Raw genomic sequence first — 26,649 nt, 5'->3', positions numbered from 1 at the left:
CAAATAACTTACTTTTAGGAATGTTTCAAGACCAAAAAAAGATTCAATTCCAAAAGATAGATACATATCAATAATCTCATCATTTGTAGGTCAAATAAAAAGAAGTATATACAGTTGTTATTTAAGCTGCGACGAATACTTCTAAAGGTTTATCATTGAATTTGAAGTATATGAGTGCAATTTCATTTTTACACTATATTCGTTTAGTGTAAAAGAATTAGTCTCTATATTAGTAAAGTGCATCTTGTGCTCTTTATTACTAATCACAAAAGAAATATCAAATTAGTAGATATTACTTTTAAATTGACACTAGTGAAATTTTGAACACCCTGTATCTCTAAAACCAGCTACGTTGGTATAACATATCTTGTCTAGATTCTTTAGTTTTAAGATATTACGTCCTTTTTGACTGACCCTATAAAATGTGTAATTTCAATTTTTACATGAATACAGACTTTGACATCATCGTCATTGTTGACCTGATTTTTAACTGATTCCTATGGTTACTAGTAATAATTAAAAATATAATGGTTGTAGATTTTAGTTATTTATTAATATCTTAATATAAATTGTAGCCAACCGTTGCGTATGTTATATAATTATAACGTTGTGCAATCAAGTATGGAATATGCCAAAACAGCTGTAACATTTTAAAATAGTTAAAAAAGCTTTTCTTTTCTATTTGTAATTGTTTAAATAAAGAATGGTAACTATCCAATTGCTGTCTTTTAAGTCTAGTACCATGTTTTTACGTTTATTTGAGGACAACAAAGCTTACTTACCCAACAACCAAAGCCAACCCATCTGTAATGAAATACTAATCGAATACCAATAGTTGACCCAATCTAATGTTTTAAAACAAGTGAAGCAGAAGATATATCACAACAACCTCGTCTTCTATTTCTCGCAACAGATTCAAGAAGTCAAACGATCAACTTATTTTCCCAGATGTGGTTCATCTTCATCAAATATAGTTAATTAACGCTTACTATTCATGTATTTGACTGCAATGACTACCCCATTATTAGATAAGCGAATGTTGGAGCGATAAATTTCGTAGTTGGCAAGTCTAAAGCGGTTGGATCGTTTTAGCAGGGTTTTCATAGCAGGATAATAATGTTCCAACGATTTCGCCAAAATTTCTTCGTTTCCAACAAATCATTATCCAATCAAATCATTATACTCGATCTTTTGGTGCCATCAATTAAATTAATAAAATTTCTATGGGTACTCATCTTCAGTAACTATCGTCTCTATGACTCTGCCAGTTGCTACTCCATATCATCTTTGGTTTAGTAGATGTAAACAAGAAAGTAATTTGTTTTTAGAGTATACAGTATGATGATCGTGATTTGAGGCAGCTTTGACTTACTGCCTTTATGGTAAGGCGAGTTACAAAACCATGTAAATTAAAATTCTAATGTAATATATTATATTGCTTCTATGACAGATTCGCATGTATTGTGGAAGTAGTTAGAGAGGGAAGGTATTCTAGGCGATAGGTCATAATACATTAAATTATCGCTTTGTGAGATCACAACCCCATTATTACTCATAATATGTTGATTTATTATAACAACCATGCCTTAATTTCTAAACTCAACTATATACATAAACACTATATTTTAAGTAATTGAGAATAAATACTATTGTGTAGTAAATCCTTTTTCTCATTTTATATTATCCCTTTAAGATATTTTCGATTTTTTCTTCCGGTTTTAACTTAACCAATCTTTCACTTTCATCCCAAATCTGTTTACAAAATTCCTTATCTCGCGCTAATCTCGGTTGATAAAACAGTTTGCAATCGACAAAATACTTTCCACTAACTCCATTTAAATCACGAGATAAGCCACAGTTTATTTGAGTTTGTGCTCCTTCGTAAGGCGTCTTAAAACAGAACGGATTAAAAAAAAACACTTATTTCAAAAATAATTGGTGTGCCTACTATTCCCGGATAAACCGCGTTTGAGGTGATCAAAGTATTTTTTAATTTTTCAGCTAACACATTTGAAGCAATCAATTCTCAAAGTTTGCTGTTTCCGTATATCGTGAAATGTGTTTTCATTTCTCCTTTAAAAATGGTTGTGTTGTTTAGGGTTTTTAAACTTTAATTGTGATAAAGTGCTTCAATCGAACTGACAAATATGATTCTGCTTTTGGTTCGTTTAAGTAAATAAATAAAAAATTATATAGAAAGGGAATTTAAAAAAGTTTAATCAATTAATAAATGAATCAATAAAAAAAGCCCAAAATAATTAATTTGCATATGAATTTGAATTCCGTTTTTAGAGTGTGTTAAAGGAAACCCAATTACTCCTGCATTGTTAATTAAAATGTCTAATCAATCCTCCTCCTCATAAATTTCTTTACAAAACTTTCTGACTGAATCTAAAGATGCGAAATCTAAATATTTTCCTCGTATATTAGGATTATCAGTCTCTAAAATTATTTTTTTTACTGAATCATCGGTATTAGCAACGTCTCCAACTATAAATTTAGCACCGCATCCTGTTAATGTCATTGCGGTTTGAAAACCAATTCCTAATCAGAAATATACTAATAAAATCAATTAAACAAAGAATCAACTCAAAATTATTAACCAACCTGAATTTCCGCCGATAATATCTAATGAAACCAAAAATAGTTTAGCAGGATGATCATGAATTTAATTTGAATTCAGTTTAGATTTCTATATTACCCATTTCCTTTGTGAATTTGTGGAAAATATAAACCCGAACTTCGACGTATATTATGAATAATTTATGAGAACTCGAAAGCCTAAGGTGAATCGGCTCACGTCTAGATTAGATCCGTGAATTCGTTATCACCTTTGTTAGATGCATTTCGCAGCTTTAAACAAGGAATATCAACTATTTTCATCACGACCACCCAACAAGGGATAATAAGAAAATAATGCTTTACGATTTTACTTGATGATGTTATTGTTGTAATATTTATAGCGTAATCTAAGAGTTAAAACGGCCGGTTACTTAGAAAAGCACAACTCGCACTCAATTTTCCCCACAAAATTAACATACCGTTATATTCGAAAAGTTTACTTCGCGCTTTGCTAACTCTATTTTACAAATTCCTCGTCGTCGCTGTTCTAATTAAATAGCGGACCGACCGTAAGCAAACTAAAAAGGCAACCGACTAAAACTAATTATGGAACCGAATTCAAGGTAATGATTAAATAAGTTGGATGTCAGTTGAGAGGGTAGGAGACTTTGTTTTTAACTTTAACTTTTCAATTTTTTTTCTGCTAATTTCCTTTCAGTAATTAGATTTAAAGAGGAGGGAATTCGTTTTTCAGGAAATAACAGTAACGGAAATATCTTTCTCAACTCGGTTTACAACCACCACGTGTGTTACATTCGTAATACGATTCTCTGTTTTACTCCCACAGTCGTTGTCGTAATGTGATTCGTAATTAGTTAATTAATGTCTACCACTGATTAGAGGAACTTCGTTATTCATCACAGGTTCAGGTTTTTATTTTCTAATTTTAGGTTTAAATATCCTCATTTAATGGAAGGCCATGATAGTACCTAGGACAGATTGTTGCACGATTACAATACTTTCCTTTGTATACTTCGCATTTGTGAGTCAAATTACTTCCTTTATTCGTATCATAATGTGATCTAAAACTTATGGTATCACATTACAATTTTATTCTTCAAATATCAACAGTTGAATATACTTATTTTAAAATTTAATGTTTTGCTTAATCTTTTCCTTTTTCCATTTTCTTATAGTTTAGGGTTCTGAAAATGTGCAGAAAATATTAATTTCAAATTCATAAAACTGCTATAGTACGGAAGTTTAAAAGCTGTGGTGTGTTAGGGTGCGGCAGGTAGTTATCCCCTTGACCGTTGTACCTCGAGTGTTGTGTCCATTGTATACCAGGAAACTTCCCTTGATGGGGAGGATAAGACCTAAAAAGCTTTTCTAGATGCTAGGCATAGAATTCATTGTTGCAAAAAAAATGCATATCCAAGTAGAAAAACGCATGGGGGTGAGATTATGTAATGCGAAGAAAAAGAACAAAGGCATCGGTTGGACAGAATCTGGAAAATTGACAGAAAAGTCATGAATGATCTTATTATGTCTTACGGCTTGGAAATACTGAGAAATGCAGGTTCTTATGCCATGGTTCTTAACGGTACTTTGCAGTCCCTCGCTAAAAATACACCATTTTTATAAATATGCTAACGTATAGAGCAAAACGGTACCATAATTATGGTTGCAAATGATAGTTAAATATACTGCACTCACCTGATCTTCAAAAAAGTGTCTTAGATAGCACTTACACAAATACAAAGTAACCACTGCAAATAACAAAACTACGGCCACTACACCACTACAAACATTTTAGCTAATTTTCCTAATGTAAAAATGTACCTTACAAGTGCCTTTGGCACATTCAAGCAATATAACGTTCTTAATGAATTTCAAAAGTGGCAGGACTTTAAAGTACAGATAGCCATTAACTTCATCACATTATTTCGGACACTTCATATGGCAGTTAACTATGGTCGTATGACACTTCACCGTTATTGCATTAATTTATTAATTTACCTTGTATTTCAGTTGTTGACATTTGTGACACTCTTCTGTATTATTGACAGGTAACGCTGTTTTGAAACCTTTAGTTCTTTACGTTTTTTTCATATCTTCTATACTGTAGTATGGAACAAGTTGTTCTTTTAGTTTAATTGTGATGACTTGAATGTCCAGTCAGCGAATTTACGTTCCTGAAGTTGATGCCGTATGTTTTATGTTGTTATTTCTTCTGTATCTACCACTTGCAATCTTTGCTGCTTTTAACATAACTGCCTTGAAATGGTTTCATTTATGGTCAGTATCTTCAATCAGCTTCTTAGTTACAATCTTTTTACTGGTATCTAATTATTTCCTCGCGTAAGTTATACGCTTTGATAGTTTCAAGGACTGTCTTATCTTCGCTTGGTGATTTATGTTTCTTCTCTTTGTGGATGTCTCATTCTGTAGTTACTACTAGCTAATGGTCACTTCGTCTCCTTACTCATGTATCTCCCATCGCATTTCCATTTTTTTTTCTGAACAAGATAGTGTATAAATGATAAATATTTATTAATTATAGAATTAATTTGTCCCCTTACCGATTAATGCAATTTTCTTGTAGAAACATAATTCTGCTAACAACAAATTAAAATCTGCAGATCAATTAATGTAAACTATTTAGCAAGCAAAAATCATGTGTTAATTTTAAGTTAACTCTGCAAAATATCCGACTAGCTTAATGCAAATTCAATTCCGCGTCTTAATTACACAAATAAATAACGAAATGTGTAAAAATTAATCCTAAATTTTTTACAAGAAGAATTATTGTAACAAAAACTTTAGATCTATACGAATCAACTAATAGCTAGTAAACGTGGATGTTTTCGTCAAGATTATATCCGAATCTAGCTTAAGGATTAAAACTTAAACCTCTTTAATCTCGAAATCCGAGAGTTGATTCTACGAAAACATTACATTATCCCTTCGTTCTAGAAAAATTTAAACACAAGTGAAGTTAAATTTTACAATTATTTCAATGAAAATTATAATATAGCAATATTATATTGGTCATACATAATTAATTTTAAAATTTAAATAAAATGAGATGGTGACTCGGTTGAATTATCACACCACTAATTATTTCGCTATAATTCAAATTAATTGTTGAAACAGCATTTACTTTAACTTCATTATTAAATTGTTTAATATTTTAGTATTTTCACTTTCATTTATATATAATAAAAATTACATTATTTAATAAACGTTATAAGTTTTTTTATGTAATAAAAATTCTTTTAATAATAATAATAAATTTTTAGTCCCTTTTCCTTTGTAAACGAAAAATGGGTTATATATTGCGACCGACACGTCCCCCATGGAGTAAAGTAATTGAGTAGTTTTCGAGAAAAAACTCGAACTGAACGCAACATTTATCACTTTTCAAAGTTTACGTCTTTTTAAAAATTCGGGTAAAATCGATTTCTTGAAGTATCTTTATAAAATTTTCACAATCTATCAAATATTTTATTTGGTATTCAATATCCATTAGGTTTTAATTTTTAAAATGTGACTTCAACTTTGTGAATTATATTCAATATTATGATGTTAACGTTAGTTATAATTATTGTGTATCAATAGAATATTTGGTCATCGATATAAAATGTAAAATTTTGTCATCGTATAACATTCGAGTCCATCGATTGAAACAATTGTTAAATTAATGAGTACCTATACTATTGCGTATAGTAGAATCCAACCGCAATTTGGCAAATATGCAATAAATTACCTACCGTTTCATTATGAATTGTGAATGTGTTTTGGTCTCCATGTAGAATTTTAAACACGTTAATTACATTCCACCATTACCATTATTATATCGGTATCGAACCTTTTTATAATAACCAAGAAATAAAATGAAAATTTATCAACTACAAGGTAACACATCCATATACGACATGGTTTATTACCTTGTTTGTCATTGAATTAATAATGACTTCCATTTCTAATTATTACTCATCGTTATTAGTCAGACCTAGAAAAATGTAATTAATTTAATTGTTTATTATGCGCAAATTAAACAAATTTTATTTAAAAAAATCCCTTATGTGATAATGAGAAATTCGCATCTACTTCGAATCGTAACCATGAAACAAGCAGCAGCTGCAGAACAACAACTGCGAAAACAACAAAACCGTGAACGCCCGGGGACTTCACCAACAATTCTGCAAACCTGGAGGCGTCGCATGCTTATGTAACAACGGATTTCGAGTGATAAATTTGTATCTAAACAAGAGGTTTGTTTACTTCATCTAAATTATTCAACGGTGATACATCAGAAAATGTAGAAATTTAAATTACTAGGTGAACTAAATTTCCAAGAGAGAGATACAACAAAAATTTTTGATCCAAAATAATGTTTATAAAACAATTTGTTAATAAAATCTAAATTAATTAACATCTTATATAAACATGTTGTAATCTCAGCCACGTTATGTTCATAGAGTTCATGAGATCTTGTTTTAACCCTTGGGTGTGTTTGTCTTTCTTATTCGAATGGCGACAAGTTTCTGTTGTAACTCGGAGGCAATTTACCATCGTTGTATAACACGAAAGCATCTCTCACGTTTAACCCACCCCGTTTATAGACAAACTAAGACCGCCGTTGATGTTGCCGACAGGATGTGGTGGTTTTGTTGAACACGGTCACGTTCGACAAAATTACTGAGTACTGTGACGTTTTCTTCGTGTTCAATATATCGTCTCGTCTCGAAGGGTTCGTTTCCTTTGATCAAAGAAATGAAAATTATAGGGTAAATCAAGTTATTGAACGAAGAAATTCATTGTTGGCGGTTCCACGATGATTTATTGTGGGTGGAATATTTATTGAGCTATAAATTTGAATAAAATTTTTGAGATATTTATTAGAATATTTCATACTTCTTTCAAAAAGTAAACTAAAAATAAGACAAGTTTCAATATTATTTGAGATTTTCCGGCACCTCCACCATTTTTCAATTTGACCGAAATCTACAACAATTACACCATAAACTTAAACCACAACCTTAACAACATCCCTTAACAACCTTCCCCGTTATCGTTACCGTAAATTACCTTAAGGACCGGTTGGTAAAGCAGCCGTTAATCTAATTCAAAGGGCCAGAGGAAGCAATCCCTTTGCATATCTAATAGACGAAGGGCGTGGTTGGGCCGTTTATTTAATATAAACCGCGACGACTAAACGTAATTTTGTAAAATGTACGGGGGGATTTTGTAATAAATAGAGTGGCAGTTCTTCAGGAAGCGTCTGAAAACGACTTTGGGGGGAATCCCCTGAAGAGATATCACAACTTTGCCCGGGGGAAATCGCAGCTTTTATGAATTTGCTTAAGATTGTACGGTCGGCGACAACTTTAGCGGCTTCATTCCCTATGGACATCCTTTAAATACCTTAGTGTTTGAGGGGGGTCGGGTCGCCGAGGGCGCTAAGCGGTTATAATGCCTCCTCAGTGGATTATAGATATTTACGAGAAGAAATAGCTCTTAAGGGAAATGATAACGTATTTATTTCGTTCTTTTAGGTTTTTTTATTACGAAATTGTAAAATATTCGTAATTTTTTTTCATTACTAACAACATTCTTTCGTTTCTCGGTCAAATTCTACCGTTTTCCGCTCACTTCCCAAAGGAAAAACTTGACGTAAAAGTTTAGTACTTATGTCGGAAACCGGACCAAGCGCAGCGCAACTTTTAATACGTTTAGTAGTTATGCGGGTCTTGTGGAAGAAAAGAACATGTCGTTAAACGTAATTGGATTTATGTAGAGGTCAGAGCCAATTTTTCAATGATTTATGAACTTACATTTTAATTTAAATGTTTTCGTTATAGTCACAATTTTTTATAATATATTAGAAATTTACGCTTTATACATTATTTGTACCCTTATATCAATTTATAACTTTTGTTACTCCCTCACTAGGCAGCTTTTTAAGCTGTTCCTTAGATTGTTCCAGTCCTTTTTTTACAAATCGAGCAATCTTCTGTCGCAAATACTACAGCATCTATATAAAAACAGAATAAAAAGTAAATTAAACCACACCAAACCTAATGAGAAAGAACCGAACGTGGAGGCAACCTAACAGAGCTAATCGGTAAGAGGAAACCAAACATCAACGCAATAAAAAATACCAAACCCTGGTTTTAGGAATAGGTTAGGAATTTCATAGAACTAAAAAAAAAGCTACTTGTCCTACAAAAGCACACCCAGAACAAAAATTTAAGCTGTATAGAGCTTAAAGATAGGTTTGGGTTATGCAAGGAAGAGAAATGTGGTGTCAATGGAAGAATGGGAAAAATGTTTTAAACAACTATACCCAAGAGGCAACAAACGTTAGTGAACCTGTAAACACAAAAATTATTATCCAGATAGAAGAAGTTAAAGAGAGATCAGCACCAGCTGATCATAAACATAATTTCATCCTACAAGGCGATGGTGTCAGCCCATTTTTGTTCAACTAATTAATCGAGGAAGCGATAACCTTAAATCTAGGATATAAAATGGACTAAAAGAATATCTGCATACACCGACTCAGTCCATCAATTCAAAAGTCTCTCTCTCTTTAAAAAACTTTATTAACAAACCGTTTGCAATTTTAGGTTGTCTACGAGATACTGTTTCTTCGAACCTATTCACACGTATGGCTTCTAAAGTACGGATATACAAGACCTGCCCAATACTGACTTATGGCATTGAAATATGCGAGCAAACAGAGAAAAGTAGGAGTATGTTAAGAGTATCAGAAATGAGTACTTTGTGGACAATCTCAGGAAAGATTAGATGGAGCTGATTTAAGAACTCCTATATCAGACACCGGTGGAAGACAGCGCAAGGAATTTTGGCATAAATATGTTTGTAGAATGCTAGATAAGAGATTACCAAAAATTATGCTTTCAAATAACCTCTGTGGAACTAGACCACCAAAGAGATGGAGAGGCAGCTAGCAGTCAACTTCTCAGGAGATATTTCAAAGACATATCTTATCAGGGATAACAGACTCGACGATGTAGAGAGGAGAAAAGAAAAAGAAGGATGTTCTATAATAGCATGACCTGAAGCATTGTCCTAAATTAAGAGATCTTTAAATTCGAGATCTTTTAAATTCACATATCGTCTGACTTGTGAGATGAAACATCTATTGAACCATTCTGTAAAATTGGCAGTTGTTACTTAGGCCTTCTTATTTGCCATCCATTAAGCACTTTGTTTACTGTGAACGCACTACCTTAAATGGGGCTTTAAGGCTCAATTCACTATTAGCGAATTTAACATACGGTCTGCCGAAGCATTGGAGCAAAATAATAGTATCACACGTTCTTTTACTACCTTAAAACCCCTAGCCGTTTTTTACATTCATTTTTCATATTACAATTTTTGTACACCATGCCTAATGGTTTCAAACGCGGTCATCATTTCGGCTTTTGTAGGTTTTATTATGAAAAGTATGTCTTTTAGTACATCCTGTAATCCCACTTATACATGCAGGAAATTTAATCACTCTGTTTGGCTGATTGAAAGATGAACTGCTTAGCCCTAGTTCTTGAATTTGTCTATAAAGGCATAATGCTGTTTACATTATGGCATTTCCGTTTACTGGCATTGTCTTCTGTATCATATTTTCCATCCATATTTGCCGAATTGTTTCAATTCCCATTAATTATCCTTTGTATAAAATGATTTTTTAATAAAATGTTTATTTTAAATTCGAACTTGTGGATAAGTTGTTAGTTAACATCCTTTTTACTGAGAAAAAAAGCTGATACTGCAAAAGCGTCATATTTATTATTCATTTGATAATATAAAGCCGTGTCGCAGTGTGCCTATATTTTTGAATTTGTTGCCAAAGGACGTGCTTTGCATACCTTTCCTCTGTGTGCCGTATTTTAAAATATCCTCCGACGGAGAGGAGCCACCGTGTTAGGTGCGCGACAATAAGATTAAAAGGTTGACGTAAAGTGCTATGAAAATCCATTGTCCGTAAATTTAATGTAGTTTACTTTTATAGCTCCCCTCACGCAATGAATAAATAAATATAAAAGTAATTTTAAATAATCTCTCAAAACGTGTCTAGAATTATATTTTCGATTAAATAAAAATATTATTGAATTTAATATGGTGAATAACATAACAACTTAAATAATACAAAAAAAAAACTCAATACTTCGTTTACTCTTCACGTTGTACACGTAGACAAGAGGATGTCACATTAAAAATGAACGTGTCACCATATTCATCTTTTCCTTGGTACCGAGGGGTTTATTTCACGCAAGGTGTGCGATATGATTGAAGATGCCACGTGAAAGAAAAAAAAAGTCGTTTTGTCATCAACTATTAATCATTGTCGAGAATATTACAAACGATATACAAACATATCTGTTATAGAATAAGGAAATCTTAATTATAAAGAAAATCAAGCACTTAGGATGCTAACGCAAACGCGGATTTTGTTAAGGAAGCTGAGATAGGCTTGTTAAAATTGTCGTTGTAATTAATGATGAATATTTTTGCGATCCCCGTTGTATTGATATTTGTAATGATTATATTTTATGACTTATGTGTGTTGGTTGGTGCCGCAAACGTAATGATTTGTGGTAGATATCATGGTTTGGGAGATATTAACTTTATTTAAAGGGGCTGCGTTTCAGTTACCCCCTTATATTCATATAAAATATCCTAATGGTTTTTGTTTGTACTTCGTTTTTGCTAACACAATGATTTGTGCTATTACGGTTAGAAAGAAGTAATTTTTTTCTTAAGGGGGGCTTTGCTGAAGCCACCCCGTTGTGTTGATTTAAAAATATCGTGATGGTTTTTATTTGTATTCCATTTGTATTGGTTTGTGCCGCAAATTAGATGATTTTGGGTATTACATTTTGGAAAATATTGATTTGTATATTTAACCTTTAACGGAAAATGTGGTTTTCATTAATATTATATACAATATTAATTTGAAAACTTCCAACCTCAATTTCAAGAATTCTGGAAATTTACGAAATTAATCCCTGAAACACGTAAGAAGTATTATCGAGAAGGACAGTTTTTATTCAAACATTTGGTCACCTACATTAACTTCTTCCCCCATCACCTTCTTAAAAATCTTAAATATTATTTTGTTTAATTGATCGATTAGTTATGAAGAAACTTTCTGTTTTATTTTTCTTTGTTTTATGCTTAAATATCTATTAACTGCTTGAAATTATTATTTTGAAAATGATTTAAGAAATCAAATCAAATTTTGACGTTGTTCAAAACTGTGGCGTATCATCAAATCTTGTAATCTGGCTGGCCATTCTATAGGTTCTTCGCCTTATCCATTATTTGAAAAATACATCACCTAACCACTGCTGTACTGCAAAAACATAATAAAGAGAACTTTCATCTTATTGAAAATGTAATTTGGTTTATGACAGCTTTAGCAATAGTGGGTTGATAGCATTTTCCAACATATTCAAATAGGTTTTTCCATTAGGATTATTAAGATTGATACTATTTGAGTTGGATTCGGGTTAGATTCGGATGGTGTTCAGGCTTGGTTCGGGTTGGTTTCGGGGTGGGTTTGGGTTGGGTTAGGGTTAAATTCGGGTTGGGTTCCGACTGGGTTCTGGTTCAGTTCAAGGTGGGTTTGGATTGAGTTCAGGTTGGGTTGGGTTGGGTTGGATTGCTTCTAATCTGGCATTAATGGCACAACCTAAGAAAGACATCAATGTAAGGACGAGTATCGCGCTGATGGAGATCTTGATCAGGAACAGGTTGAATAGGGAAATAGAGTATACGGGACTGTTTAAAGAAGATCAATACGGTTTTAAGAAGGACAAGTCGACCATAGACGTAATAAAAAGAGAAGAAGTATTAGCTTTAGAAAAATGATAGGTGGGTGACTATTTGCTGGTAATAATCGGATCCTACCTATCAAAGAGAAAAATTATATCTCTGAATAGGCAAGTCTACCATGTAACAAGTGGGGTCCGCAGGGTTCTGTTATGGAACCAACTCTATGCAACGTCTTTTACGATGCAGTATTGAAGATGCAAAGATAAGGAGGGTTTAATTTTCTGGTTTCCTGTGCTGAAGACTTAGCTTTAACTGTAGCAAGAAAGATAAGGGCAGAAGTAGAGGTCAAGGTAGAGTATGCAGTCGAGGACGTAATATGGCAGTTAAACTGAAGGAGAATAAAAGTGGTAATTGGCAATACTGTGCTGGTTGTGTTGCAATCTAGTAGAAAAATCAACCAAATGACGGTTAAGGTGGATATGATGAGCACGAGTAATTGGGTTTAGTGAAAATGTTTACGCTTTTGTGGCTACGTGCATCAAGAGAAGTTGTCTTTGTGAGGTTAAAAACACTACGGTGATTAATAGTTTAATTTAAGAAAAACGTATCAAATACATTAATGTCATTAACATTCTACAGAAGACCAACACAGTGAGTTTGTAGTGGTTTAAAGCTAGTCAGAGGTGGTTTAAAATTTGTCTGCTGAACTAAATACTTTGATAAAATAACTACGTTATAATTCCTAGCAGGTAAGTCAGGGAATATCAGCCTTTTCAACAAGTGGTGGTGTAAAGTCACAGTTTTGTTTATTTTGAATTCATATTTTTAGGCAACAAATCAGTTTGATATATATGCTCAATTATAACAACCTCTCATGTTCAATTGCAACTTCTGTCATACATCTCCATCTAGTAAAAGTAGTAAATGTTTCTCTTCTTCCTTAGTGAGTACACTTCACTATATTATTAATGGTATTAGAACATTCAACCAGACATAAAAACAAGAATTAACATGATACCTGGTTGGTGTAATATCCATTCAAAACAATGTTTAGATTTTAAACGACATACTGAGGTATATACGTAAGCCTCCAATCGCAACAATTTAAGACATGATGTAATTAAACTCTCGATTGAAGATGAATAAGATAAGATGTGTAAAGTGGAATTATACACAACAGTAGTTTGAAAAGTGTTCATATGAATTATCAGTTGTTGATAACTTGTAGTTTTAACCTATAAATTTTAGTTAAATAAATTATTTCTTAATATAAAAGTGATTCTTTTTTTGAAACCCTTCATATCAGCAAATATTAATTAAATTACATTACATCATCAGTCACGCGTTCAGAACTGCGCTACTTTTAATAATATTGATGGAATTCTAAAGAAACCGAAGTAGCAATACTTTGAAAAGTTTATTTCATGGAAAACTATTGTAGACATTTAAGTGCTTATGAATGAAAATATATTGAACAAAATAAACCGTTTTTAAAATGGCAATTTTATTTCGTTCAATTTTTAAAGATTAACCGTTCTATACTTGTATTTTCTCGATTTTTACCCGAATTCTTTTCTATTCCTAAATGTCAATAAGATTGCGAATAACAGTTGGTGCTTTGATATACCATAATTCACGAGTACCTTTCTAAAGCAACGAAACGAAATATTTCAAACATTATTCAAATCTACTTTACTATTTGCCTGTATAAGAGTCTCTATAAATATTATATATCTCTGAAAGTACACAACTTTTCTTGGAATATATACTTAATTATTGTCCCTATAGGATTTATATTATGAGACACAATTTAATCCTTTTAAATCTATAAATGTTTTTAATATATTATGTACTTACTTAATTTTTGTATCTTAAGTTATCAACAAAACCAAATATTTATTGTAATTAAACAATAACAGGATACGTGACGGTTCATACTAATTAATATTCAATATAGCTTGAGGTTATTGAATTGGGAGATATCCGACTTCCAATCATTCTAACGGTTACCAAAACTAACATTGTAACCTATTAGTGGTAAATGTGAAATCCCGTAGGTATTTTGGTAGTGACCGCTTCTAGAAATCAATATTTAAGTGGTATATTGATAGAACGCTAAATTATGGATTTAACCAATCAGCGATTATAGTATTGTGCGCAATTGTACATGTTCTCTCCATTAAATTATTCACACGGTGTCAAATACAAAACGTTTTACACTAATTAAATTTTCCTACCGGATTGAATCGTAGAAATTTCAGTGAATTTTCTGTATCTACTTTAGGGGTTTATTATACAAAAGTGGTTTTGAAATAAAAAAAAGTTGAGTGTTTAATAAAACGGAGAAAAATGCTGCAGGTTGCGGGTTATTGCGCAGCACCCGGGATGATATTGCCAACAACGCAGATACGATAAGAAAGAGGAGGAAACCGGAATATCTTTCATCCGTACATAAATAATTCATAAATACAGGTTTAGGTTTGGGTTCTCTCGGTTCGTAGTCCGGAAAAGGAAACAAATTAGATTACGGCAACTCCGGGAATAAGACAACTGTTGGTCATGTAATTCGTTTTAAGAAAACGGAAACGGATTGGAGATTTTCTTTTTCAATCATTTTAGGGATTTTAATCAGCAACGTTATTGTCCCTGCGTAATAAGAGCAATTAAAACTCGCTTCTTGTTCCTCATCTTTTCATCATTATTCGCCTCTCGTTTATTGTAAAATAATAATCACCTTAAAATTTATAACAACATTTGATACTTAACGAGAGTGAGCGGATATAAATCTAGCTCATCTTATTCAAGACGTTTCCAATCTGCAAAAGTAGAGTTGCCCGCGCGTTTAATATTTATCGCTATCGCCCTTGCAAGGAAATTGCAACCTAGATTTTCTTACCCGAATCACTATATCACTTCTACAGACGACTTCAAACATTTAATATTAAAAAAATTAAATAATCATTTGAATAAATATCAATGTACGGAAATTAAACTCAATTGACTTGAAACGAACGACTCTAGACAGACAATGTGACGGAAATGTTTTTACAAAGACCCAATAACCGTCCGGATGAACAGCATGTCCAATATTGTCACGCTTGTAATGTCACGAGTGGCCCTTGACATCGCACCAAGAAAACTGAGAGGATCTCTCGTTTCGTTTTCGGGTTGTTATATTATAGGAAGTCTAGTTACATTAAACTGTCACAGTACACACTGACATCGTCGCCTTTTGACGGCATTCTTGTGTAACCGGGTTTACACTTCATCATCGATTCGAAACAGAAATGGTATTGCGTCCTACTTATTACCGATGCATAGCGATTTGCACACCTCAACTTGACGTACATTGATCGTGATTACGTTAAAAATAGAATTTTCCCATCTAGGTTGATATTTCCATACAATTTTTTTAAATTATAATGAAGTTTGATTTTTAAGATGATCTTTGTTGGGTATTGTGATGAAAATTGGTTTATTCAGGTAGCTAATAGCTTTTTGAAGTCTAATGTGTCACGTATTCTTCGGAATTTGTAGAAAAAAAATCTGCTATCGATCGAAACTGCATCTTTACGTGATCTAGCGGAAATAACACCAGACAGGACCGTAATGTAAAAATTGTGAAAAGCTTGTAAATGACGCGGACCACATTAACATGGATTCTTTAAGCATTTTTTCACCAATGTTCTTAAAATGAGCAAACACTATATGACGAGTAACAAAAAGCATAATGAAGCGGCTCAATGATGCGGCAGTTGCAGTCACAAATTAATATGCTTGAAAATAAGTTTTTCTAGATTTTCACCAACCGAAAAATTAATTATTATTCTTTGTTAACTTATAAGATGAACACTTTTTTCACTATGTTTTCTGTCAGGAAGAAAACAGTTGATATTAGGTGCGGATATTAAATTACCGTATGTCATTTGTGGCTATTAATTCTATGATTAGGTTTAAAACCCAGAAATTGGAAAAACTCACAATGGAATCATTCATTACGAGATGTCGAGATAGTATTTATTTATAATGTATCCATTGCCCAAGAAAAATTACTTTAAAGCCAAGCTTAACCCCAATACTTTGTTTAAAATGAAAAAATCAATGTAACTTACTATTGATTGATAATAACACAATCACATTATTCTTTTAATCTCCTTTAGCCTCCTTTAGCAGTTGCGCATGTTACACAACGTGAGATCCAATAATAAAGCAACCATGCCAAGTAAAATAATTTCATGTTCCACTTTCGTTACTGCATCTCTATTTTGTATTTCTCAATATGCTGCATACCTAGTCCACTCTTCCCATGAGGTGGTTATATTGTGAAATAATGACACTATTTTTCCTTTTTGTTTTCGATCGCACTTAATTACCATCGTTATAGGTTGAAACGCAATATTCTATTGACTTTCTAATAGATATTACTGATAGATGTTCCTTCGCAATAAGCCAAATTTTCCCATTTTAATTTTTCTTCTTATTACACTTTTTAATGGAACGTTGTCCAGTTTCAAGAGAACGATTACCAAGTTATGCTGGGCAACATATTACATAAATTGAGAAATAATTCACTCGTTCCTAAATAAAGCTGATGTGGTGATCGGTTATGTGATACAATTTCTATACAAACCCACTCCCACTTAAAATTTCCAATTGTTGTGTTTTAATTGTTTCATCTGATGATTTCCATAAGACACAAATTACTTTATCAATTCACAACATTTTTTCTATAAGAAATTGAATAGATGCTTTACACATACACCACATTACACCAATATTTGTGAAAATTAGATGTGCATAAAATTAAAGGTAAAGTACAAACGGTCAATTACTTCATAAGTTTGTGAATCGCGTAGGTTTCATTGGTGTATGATCCTTCACAAATTCGTAACTGAGGTTGTGATCAGTTACGAATTACTATACACAGTACAAGCTCGTTAATCCGGCATTCACTAATCGCCACGTCCAGTAATCCGGTATTTTGAAACTCTTATAATCAACTCTATAATCCGGCACTCATAAAATTCTACGTTCTATAATCCGGCACGTTTATTCCCATGAGTTTCTATTATTGGGGGTGCGTTACATGATTTTTATACACCTATATCAAACTGGAAGGTAAAACACGAAAACGAAAGCACGAAGCATTAACTCTAGTTCAAAAAATGGAAATTTTAAGAAACTTGGATTTCGGTGAAAGTCAGGTGAAGTTGGCTGGTGAATAAAAAAAATCTTGAAAAAATTGAGTGTTGTGTTAAACAAAGTGATTCGGGAGTGAGTGGTTGTCAAACAATGAAAACAGGAGAATACCCACTTATAGAAGATGCTTTATATTCTTGGTTTGTTGAAGAACGTCGCTGTAAGAAGACTCCCACGGGAGATAGTATACGACAAAAAGCTTTAGTTTTTTACGAGAAAATCTATAAGAATGAGGAATTTAAAACAAGTGACGGCTGGTTTCAAAAATTTAAGGTAAGATATGAAATTAGAATATTGACCGTAACGGGAGAAAAGCTGTCTTGTAATGAGGCGGCTGTTGCTCCATTTATCGAACAGTTCAGGAAAAAGGTGCATGATCTTAATTTAACTCCCGATCAAGTCTACAATGCCGATGAAAGTGGATTGTTCTGGAAAGTTTTACCAAACAAAACATACGTTTCCAGAAAAGAGCGAGAAGCACCAGTCAGGAAAGTGTCCAAGGATAGAGTTACCATTATGCCTTGTGCCAATGCTAATGATACGCATAAACTGAAGCTTTTATTGATAGGGAAAGCGAGATCACCTAGGGCATTTAAACGTACTGATCTTCCACTCGTATACAAAAACCAAAACAAAGCATTGGTAACCAAAGAAGTATTCGTAGAATGGTTTCATAATGATTTTGTCCCTGAAGTACGACGTGTTTTGAAGAGATCTTCCGCCGAAAGCACTTCTTATTTTAGACAACATGGGCCTAATGAAAATTTAGCTTCAAGAGATGCTCTAATACAAACACTTGTTTTACCTCCTAATTGCACACCTCTCCTTCAGCCTATGGACCAGAATGTGATCCAAATAATAAAGACTAATTACAAAAAAAATCTTGGTCAATGCTGTTTTGCGAGAAGATGATGTCGCTAAAACGTTAAAAAATATGAATTTAAAAGATGCCGTATTCACCGTGACTGAGGCTTGGAATAGTGTACCTGACAGTATAAAACAATCATCTTGGAAGAAGTTGTGGTCATCATTAAATAACAATGAAGTAGAAGGTGAGTGGGATTTAGAAGACGAGCTCTCAATTGCAGAGTTGAAGAGTATGCTAAAAACGAACCAATGATGACTGATGATGAATTAATAAATGAAGTGATCAGTAGTGAATCACAGTAATGAAGACAACGGTAATGTAGAAGAGGTTGCCTCCAAACTTCAAGTGAACTCTCTGAAATCTGCACGCAGTAAAGGCAATTGATCTCAATATCCTTTGGACCGAAGACAATAAACAATCTACAGATATTCTACTAACACTGAGAAAATTGAGAAAAAATATACTCCATAAAATCTATTATTGTAAAAAGCATTCAACAATTGACAAATTCCTTGATACGTCATTAACAAATAACATATAAATAACATAATCATTTCATTTTATAACTATCTTACATTTACTTTCCAATAATAAACGATTTAATACAGTATTGATCATTATTTTGTTTGTTCTTCTCTTATTGTAAAACTTTTTTTTCGATAATTTGCAGTAGTCCGGCACATTCGGTAATCCGTCAGTGTAAAAAATTTCATTGTGCCGGATTAGTATTATCGAGCTTGTACTGTAGTTATTATACAAAGCGCGTAGTAGTTATTTTAGCCACGAAGGTCTTAGTCATCGTCAAATATTGCTACTTAGTATCTGCTGCACGGAGATTTTCCATTGTTTCTGCCTCATCTTGCATAATTACTAGCCAGTCATTTAATGTATACAATAATAACGTATGTTGAATATTTTGACGCCATATCATGGTGTAACTATTTGCCGACATCTGCGATCCATATGTCTGTTACGCCATCCGCAGTTTAATATTGTGTAGTAAACAACGTTGGCTTTATCCGCATGCAAGATGTTATTTAGTAGTTTATCTAGCAAGTTGAATTATCCAAAATTGATAGTAGCCAATCCTATTCAGTACTGGAGGGTGGGCGGCGATTGACCGACAAATGCTGTCCAGATGAATTTGAAAGTATCGCATGCAAAAGATGGACCACATACGCCAGGAGTTTCAACAGGCATGAGTGTTATTTCGAAGAATGCCAATCCGTAAGCAAGTACATCTACTTGGTAGGTATTTACGGTCACGCTGCCGCTGATAAGCCTTTGATCACTAAGTCTAACCGAACTGCTCATGCAACCGCAGATCAGTGAAAACAGTGACTAATCAAGGTTAAGCCTGTACCGTTTGGATGGCAGGGTGTGATGTCAGACTAGAGAATGCCCGAATGTGTGCTAACAGTAAAATTCTTCAACTCCAACGTCTACTGCACAAATTTAGATAACAATGTGCTTCCTACGCTATAGCAGTTTTACGGAATTTACCACCATCATTTGGTGCGTTGACAATGGCGTTATCAGAGCCCAAAGCTGAACCTTATTGAAAACCCCTAGGACGAATTGGATCGTCGAGTTAAGAGATGCAACAAGCGTTCAAACGACTCTTCTCGATGTCGAATGGATGAAAATACCAGCAGGCATCATCCAAAAATTTTGAGACTACCAACTACTGAATATGAATAAACTTTATAATTTTTTATTGTAACAAATATTTATTGGTACAAACGGGTACAAACTATGTTCAGTCCATATCTCTATCAAATCATACATTTGCCTGTCGAATTGGTGATTTACCTGTCATCAGGTACTACCTAATGATGCTGAACAATACGTTTTGCAAAGTTCAGTTCTTCAGCAGTAGAAAAATTACTTTTCTGCAAACTAATTGAACTCAAAACAACAACATTCGTAGTATTTGTTATGTTAACTGATTTTAAATATAAACGAGGCAAGCATAGAATGCAATATTGCAGATGGTGCGTCTTCATGGTTTAATTGCAAAGTATGTTTTCTGTAACCATCATGATAATTTTTGCAATGTCTTCCAAATAATACAAATTAAGAAAATCAATCGCTAATTTTCTGGAAGAATAAGCGAAAAAATTTCGAATTTGTAGTAAAATTGAGCTACTTGGCCGCCATATTCCAGAAATTAATTATATTGAATCTTCAATTCCAAGTATAATGTGTAGGATGATTAAAAGGGTGAAATCTTGACATGTTTAGATATGTACTAATAATTTTTTTCACAAAAGACTAAAGAACAACATACGAAGTTTTTGTAATTTTTGTTAATTAGTTAGTTATGCTGTAAAATAAAAATAAATAAATAAATAAAATCTTGTCCTGAATAACTCACTCATTGAATTTTTAGTACAGGTGTTACTATCTTTAACGTCATACATTTGCGAAACGAAATTTTATTTTTTAAATGCCAATAAAAATAAATATACAGAAATAAGCAGAATATCCATCACAACCATAGTAAGAAAAAAAATATAAAAACAAATTCTTATCTCTGTAAAATTAATTAGGTGAAAAATGACTGCGAAATTCCAAAAAACTATTTGTTACAGTCTACACTGTCAAAAATACAATGTCGGATTTAACTTCTAGTTAACTAAATTTTATTGTTCCCTAGCGACCATCCGTATACGTAGTTAGATACTGTTCATTTTAACTAAACAACGTTAGTTATAATAACATCTTTACAAGCACCATCTGACGGGTTTAATATACTCATCATACATACTCTATCAATTTTTGAATAGTGATAAAACAAGAATTTATGTATAATATCTTTTACGCTGTAATAAATAAATTCATCGACCAATTGGGAATACGAATTTACGTGCAATTTAGCACTGTTTACAACCCGGGTCAAAGCAATAAAAATTAAAACATTTTTAATAATTTAATTCTAAACTATACGATAGGCTTATCGAGAGTTTTCATAATAATAAATAAAATTTCTTTCTAATAATTTCTCTATGATTAATTATCTGAAAGTTGGATAATTTTGCTAATTAATAGCTTGTGCAACATAATCTTGAACAGATAAATTACAAGACAGCGTCCTCATTTTCTCTTGATATCAGTGTAGAGATATTGGTTCAAATTACGTCCAGTGTTAACTCAACCACAAGTAATTGGTCATGATTGCTAATGTTTCAATAGAACGTTGGATACCTGACACGATAGCTATGCGACAAATAGGCCTAATTAGTGTCACGATTACAAACGTCTATAATCGATCTTAATATTCAAGAGGTTAACGACATCCGGTATTATAAGGTTAGCTGTATTAAGGGCTTCGTTAAGAGCCCACTTTACCAGGTCGGTCAGTTTCTGAGGGGCGCAGACGACGGACGTTCGGAAGCAACGAGGCGGAGTTTATTTTCTACTAGGCCCGACCCTTTATAGATAAAAAAAAACATCGTGTTTATTTTATTACGATTCTTTTTCTCGTCGATGTTGTTAATGAAGAAATTAAACGACTTCTTCTAAATATTATTGTTTATTAACCATTTTTCTTAATTACGAATTACAATCAATCTTTTTATTGACTTTCCATTTTATTTATTATTTTGATTTTTTATTAATAATCGTAGTCGTAGCCCACCTTTTTACTACGTTTGTTTTTTTAAGTATTTTGGTTCACAACAATTTACATTACGCAAATATCAGTTTTTTAATGCTTTTTTTCGATATGAATAGAATATTAATTTTTTAATAGAGAAATTAGAGAAAGAAGTTGAGAACATCTAAGATTGTGGGTTTATAATTCAATTGAATGTAAGGCAAAAATCAATTTCAAATGCAATAAATAATTTTGCGAGGCATAAAACATTTATATCATTTTGAAACGAAAATAACATTTATAACTTCATTTTATATTAAAATAGATATATTTGCAATACAGGGAATGTGAAAAGTTCGGTACAACATTTATAAATTATATCTTTGTTGTATTATTATGCGTTCGTTTGATATACAGGTGTCTCAGAGTAACCGTGTAAGTAATTTTATTTGAAAACACAGGTAGTTACAAAAATTAAAGAAAAAATAGCTGAATAAATGTGGTTCCTGTATGAATATTATTACTTTTCATTCGAACTTTTTTAATATTTCTGTTTAAAAAAATGGACTGCATGGTCTGCATCACCTTGTATAAGTAAATGAAATAATATGTAATACCTAATTAATAATAATATTAAATAATGATTCAAGTATACAAAATATGGCTAATAGTGTAATAAATAAAACAGCCCTGACTAGAAAAATCTTTAGGAAATTTTAATTTGCCATCGTTGAATAGATGTAAGCTCTTGAAATTCGCTGGACACTTCACCTCGACGATGGCATTTTCGTTTTTTATTGTTTCATTTGGACTTGCAACTAAGAATCCATACATCCTACGGATGAATAGAGCTCAAAAGTTTGCTGGCAAGTTATATTTACTTTCAAATTTTTTTAATGCAGGCCATTCATAGTCTTGGCCATGTTTAGTGTTATTATTTCTAGCAAATTTCGAGTACAAGATTGATTTAACTTTATTTAAGCAAGACGTGTCATTTCTCATCCTAGATACATCACCAAATCTCGATGCAGTTAGGCACAGATACCTTTCTTGGATCCATATCTGATTGGTACTTTAGCTTCTGGTAAGAATTTGTATTTTATTTCTGTTAATGCATCCATCTTGCAAGTTTCCAATAAATTCTTCTTTCTTTTATATTCTTCGTGTGAAATGTCACTCATAAATTATAACCGAATTGCTATCATTACCCTGATCGGCTTTCGCTACCTACCTGAATTACCCTGTATACACGAGTATTTTTTTTTATGTATACAATTATTTTATAGCAGTACCACTCCGGATGATGCATTGTAATTGACGTTCGAGCGTTTAGCGTTTACAGTCTTTATTCAGTCTTTATTTACTTCTTCTGAAGCTGTAACTAAATTAATTCTTCTTTACCTGCGTTCTTCATAGACTGCTATGCCATGTCACTTACGGTTTCTCGATATTTTTGGAATGGTTTTGTTAACATAAATGGTATATCCACACATAACAATAATTCTTCAGCCTGTGTACATCCGGTACCGACAGATAACAGAAACAACAGCAGAGTTTATCTCAATAGACTCTTTGCTTTCTTCAGTGTAAAGCTTCCTTTTTATCCCGCACATAAAACATAAAAGAAATGAGTTGCTAAGCCCTTCTTTTGACTCATTAATAAATTTAATGTGAGTTTTGTTGCAGTTGAATGGATTATTCTCCACCATCAGTATTTGGTTCTGCATCATTTGTTTATTTGTTTATTCTTTTTAAATAAGTCCTTTTTATGTGTGCTACAGTTTATACAATAAAATTAATAAAATTTAACTTACCTTTCGGAATGAATACATTTTTCAATTGAATCTTGGACTATAAAATATGAAATTTTAGATTTTATAAAAATTTATATCGTAAATTATTATCGTCTATTACTCCTTTTTCGAGAACATCTTCAAATGCTAAGGGGTAGTTTTTTAGATGAACATACTTACCCATTGTTTATAAAAACTTTACACAAACTAAATTAAACTAACACTATAGTACACAATAAAATAACAACTATTGACTATAAATTCAAAAATTTTGTTAAATTACACAATCATCAGTAGAAAATCACGGAAAATAAAGTTCAAAACGTACTTTTGGAAATGATTATTTTCTCTACCACATTAAGAAGTTATAGATAAAACAAGGAGCTTGGATGAAGAGAGTCGATGTCAGCGCCGCTCAGTCGGCAGGAGGCGGGACTAACGCGGTGGTAATACTTCGTGGGAATCTTGACGGAAAATATTCATTTTTACGCTACCTTTTTGCAATTTTAGCAAATTACAAACTATTCCTTTATAACTAAAAATTTTGAAAAAATTTATTTGAAAAATGTTACTATTTTCAAGTATACTATCATGCAAGCTAAAAAAGAACGACCAAATTCTATAATATTGAGGAAAAAAACCCCTTTTTTTGGAAAACTTTAAAAATTTTCACCATGCGCTATGTAGAATTGTTAGAAGAAGCTATGTACAAAATTTCATCCAAATATTTTCATAAATAATGTATGTTTTTTGTAATTTGCCGAGCTGTATGGTAAAGTAGCCTCTTAAGCGCGCATTGATTTAAATGGAATGCAACTTTGAAGTTTAAAAAAAAAGGCGGCTGCTGTAAGTAAAATTTTCATTAAGCGGTTGCAAACACCAGTTTTTCTACGCTATTAACGTCAATTAAGTTGATTGATTTCATCGTCGATACATACGGTTGTAAGTAACACGAGCTTTTCATGCAAAATTTTCTAAGCAACACGCGATATTAAAATAATGTAATGGAATAAGGTTATTTATTATATGCTCAGATTATGATGTTAGATTTTTTCTTTTAGAATTTAAATACGGTTCGTTGAATTTCCTTTCTATAACCGGTTATAGATCTTCACAACGAGATGGTGGTTTCGGTATTCGATTATGTAAATGTGAAAAGGGGGCGACGATTTCAATGTGTTTTGGCCCGTAAAATTGGGGTTTGATTACTTGAATACATTACATAAATCTACAAAAATGAATCATCTGTTCGTTTATTTGATCGTACCTTTAAAATAAATGTGAAAATTTGAAATCAACCTTGCTTTTGAGTTCTTAATGATTTTTTTTTATGTTATGTAAATTATTTTAATCTCGGTGAGAATTTTATTTTCAGTGGCGACAAAGTTGTTGCCCTCTCCTAAACGATAAATACGTTAAACTTTGGAAGCAGGTGCTTCCGAGCACTTCTCCGACTGCAACGGTACCAGAGCGCGCAATTTCCCCGCAATACTACAAAATTTTAAAAGTTTTCGTCATAAGCCTCGGTCGACCGAAAGGAAAACGTAAATTTAATTTTGAGCATAATTTCACATCACACTTTTATACTTCAAATAATTTCCAATTTGAAGACAAAGAATTTGATCTAAGTTTCTCTTTTCTTTTTCTTTCAAAACAAACCTAAATTAGCAAAATTGGACCCTTCTTAAGATGATAAAGGAAAAAGGGCGGAAGGACAAATTTGGATAGGTTTAAAATGCTGACGACACCCCGAAGGGTAGTTTTGTTTATTCAATTTGCGTAATGTGCGACCGAAGGGGAATTCTGTTGCCCTAATTACCCTCCGGGGTTAAACTGAACCTAATTTAGTTCAACTATTAAATCATTCTATGCTTAAACTGAACAAAGTTACCTGCAATAGTTACTTCTTGAACAGATTAATCGCACAATGACATTATTAGAGTAGGGTCATTCATTTACAAGATCTTAAATAGTATAGTTCATTATCGTTTTTTAAGTAACTGGTACCTTTAATTTATATTTTATTAATCAATCCTGGGTTGGTAGCCTTTCCAATGTAAAAACAAACTTTCTATCTGACATAAACCCTCAACTCATGGTGTACAAACGAGCCTATCGTTTCACTACTTCAACCACTTATTACTAAAATTACTAGAAATCGGGATTCTGCACAACAAAAATGAGGTGTTCGTAGTTTTCTGCTGTCGAAGACCAATTGAATTTTGTACAACCTTGTTTTGAGTTTCTAATCTAAACAAATTTCTAAACTACTAAACTTGGCGATAGAAGCCAATCTACAATGCATGACATTATCAACTATCAGGTTTTAAAAAAAATTATCAAATCAGATCAGTTATTTTAGTACAAACATAAAGGCAATTCCCTTCATAAACTGGCAATTATTGCTGAATATTTAGTTAGGAAAAAATGTCAGTACGTCAACCATCACATTAAAATTTGTGAAAGAGCACATAAATAAAAAAAAAATTCGTTTTGGATAGTGTTTTTGTTTACTGATCAAAATATATGTATATAGTATTCTTGTATCAGATAGTAAACCATATGTATGGAGAAAAAAATGAGAAGGAAAATGTGGATCTGTGATAGTGAAGTGGTCGTTTTCAGCTGCTGTACTAGGATTTTTACAGTTTATTATATTTAAGATTTTAAAAGCCAGTCTTCCTAGAAACATGTGTAAACTATCTTTGGCAGTGACGAGTGATTTGTACCAAGATTGGGATCCAAAACATAAGGTTTACAAAATACGTTTCTGGCTCTTGTACAAGTTGGGACAAAAGCAATATCATAAAAATAGGGCTCTG

General features: G+C 32.5%; 1 protein-coding gene and 1 long non-coding RNA gene across 3 annotated transcripts in view; both read left to right on the top strand.

Moving 5' to 3' along the window:
- The window catches only part of LOC111425800 (collagen XV/XVIII-type protein multiplexin), a 182,115-nt gene that overhangs the window by 74,152 nt on the left and 81,314 nt on the right, over nucleotides 1-26,649 (top strand). The window lies entirely within an intron of this gene.
- Nucleotides 21,773-23,861, top strand: LOC139431978 (uncharacterized). The gene is made up of 2 exons (XR_011642004.1): nucleotides 21,773-23,118; nucleotides 23,721-23,861. It is a non-coding gene; the product is annotated as an uncharacterized lncRNA (long non-coding RNA).

The sequence above is a fragment of the Onthophagus taurus genome, chromosome 1 (genome assembly GCF_036711975.1).
Source record: "Onthophagus taurus isolate NC chromosome 1, IU_Otau_3.0, whole genome shotgun sequence".
Taxonomy (NCBI): domain Eukaryota; kingdom Metazoa; phylum Arthropoda; class Insecta; order Coleoptera; family Scarabaeidae; genus Onthophagus; species Onthophagus taurus.
This window is presented reverse-complemented; position numbering and strand designations above follow the sequence as displayed.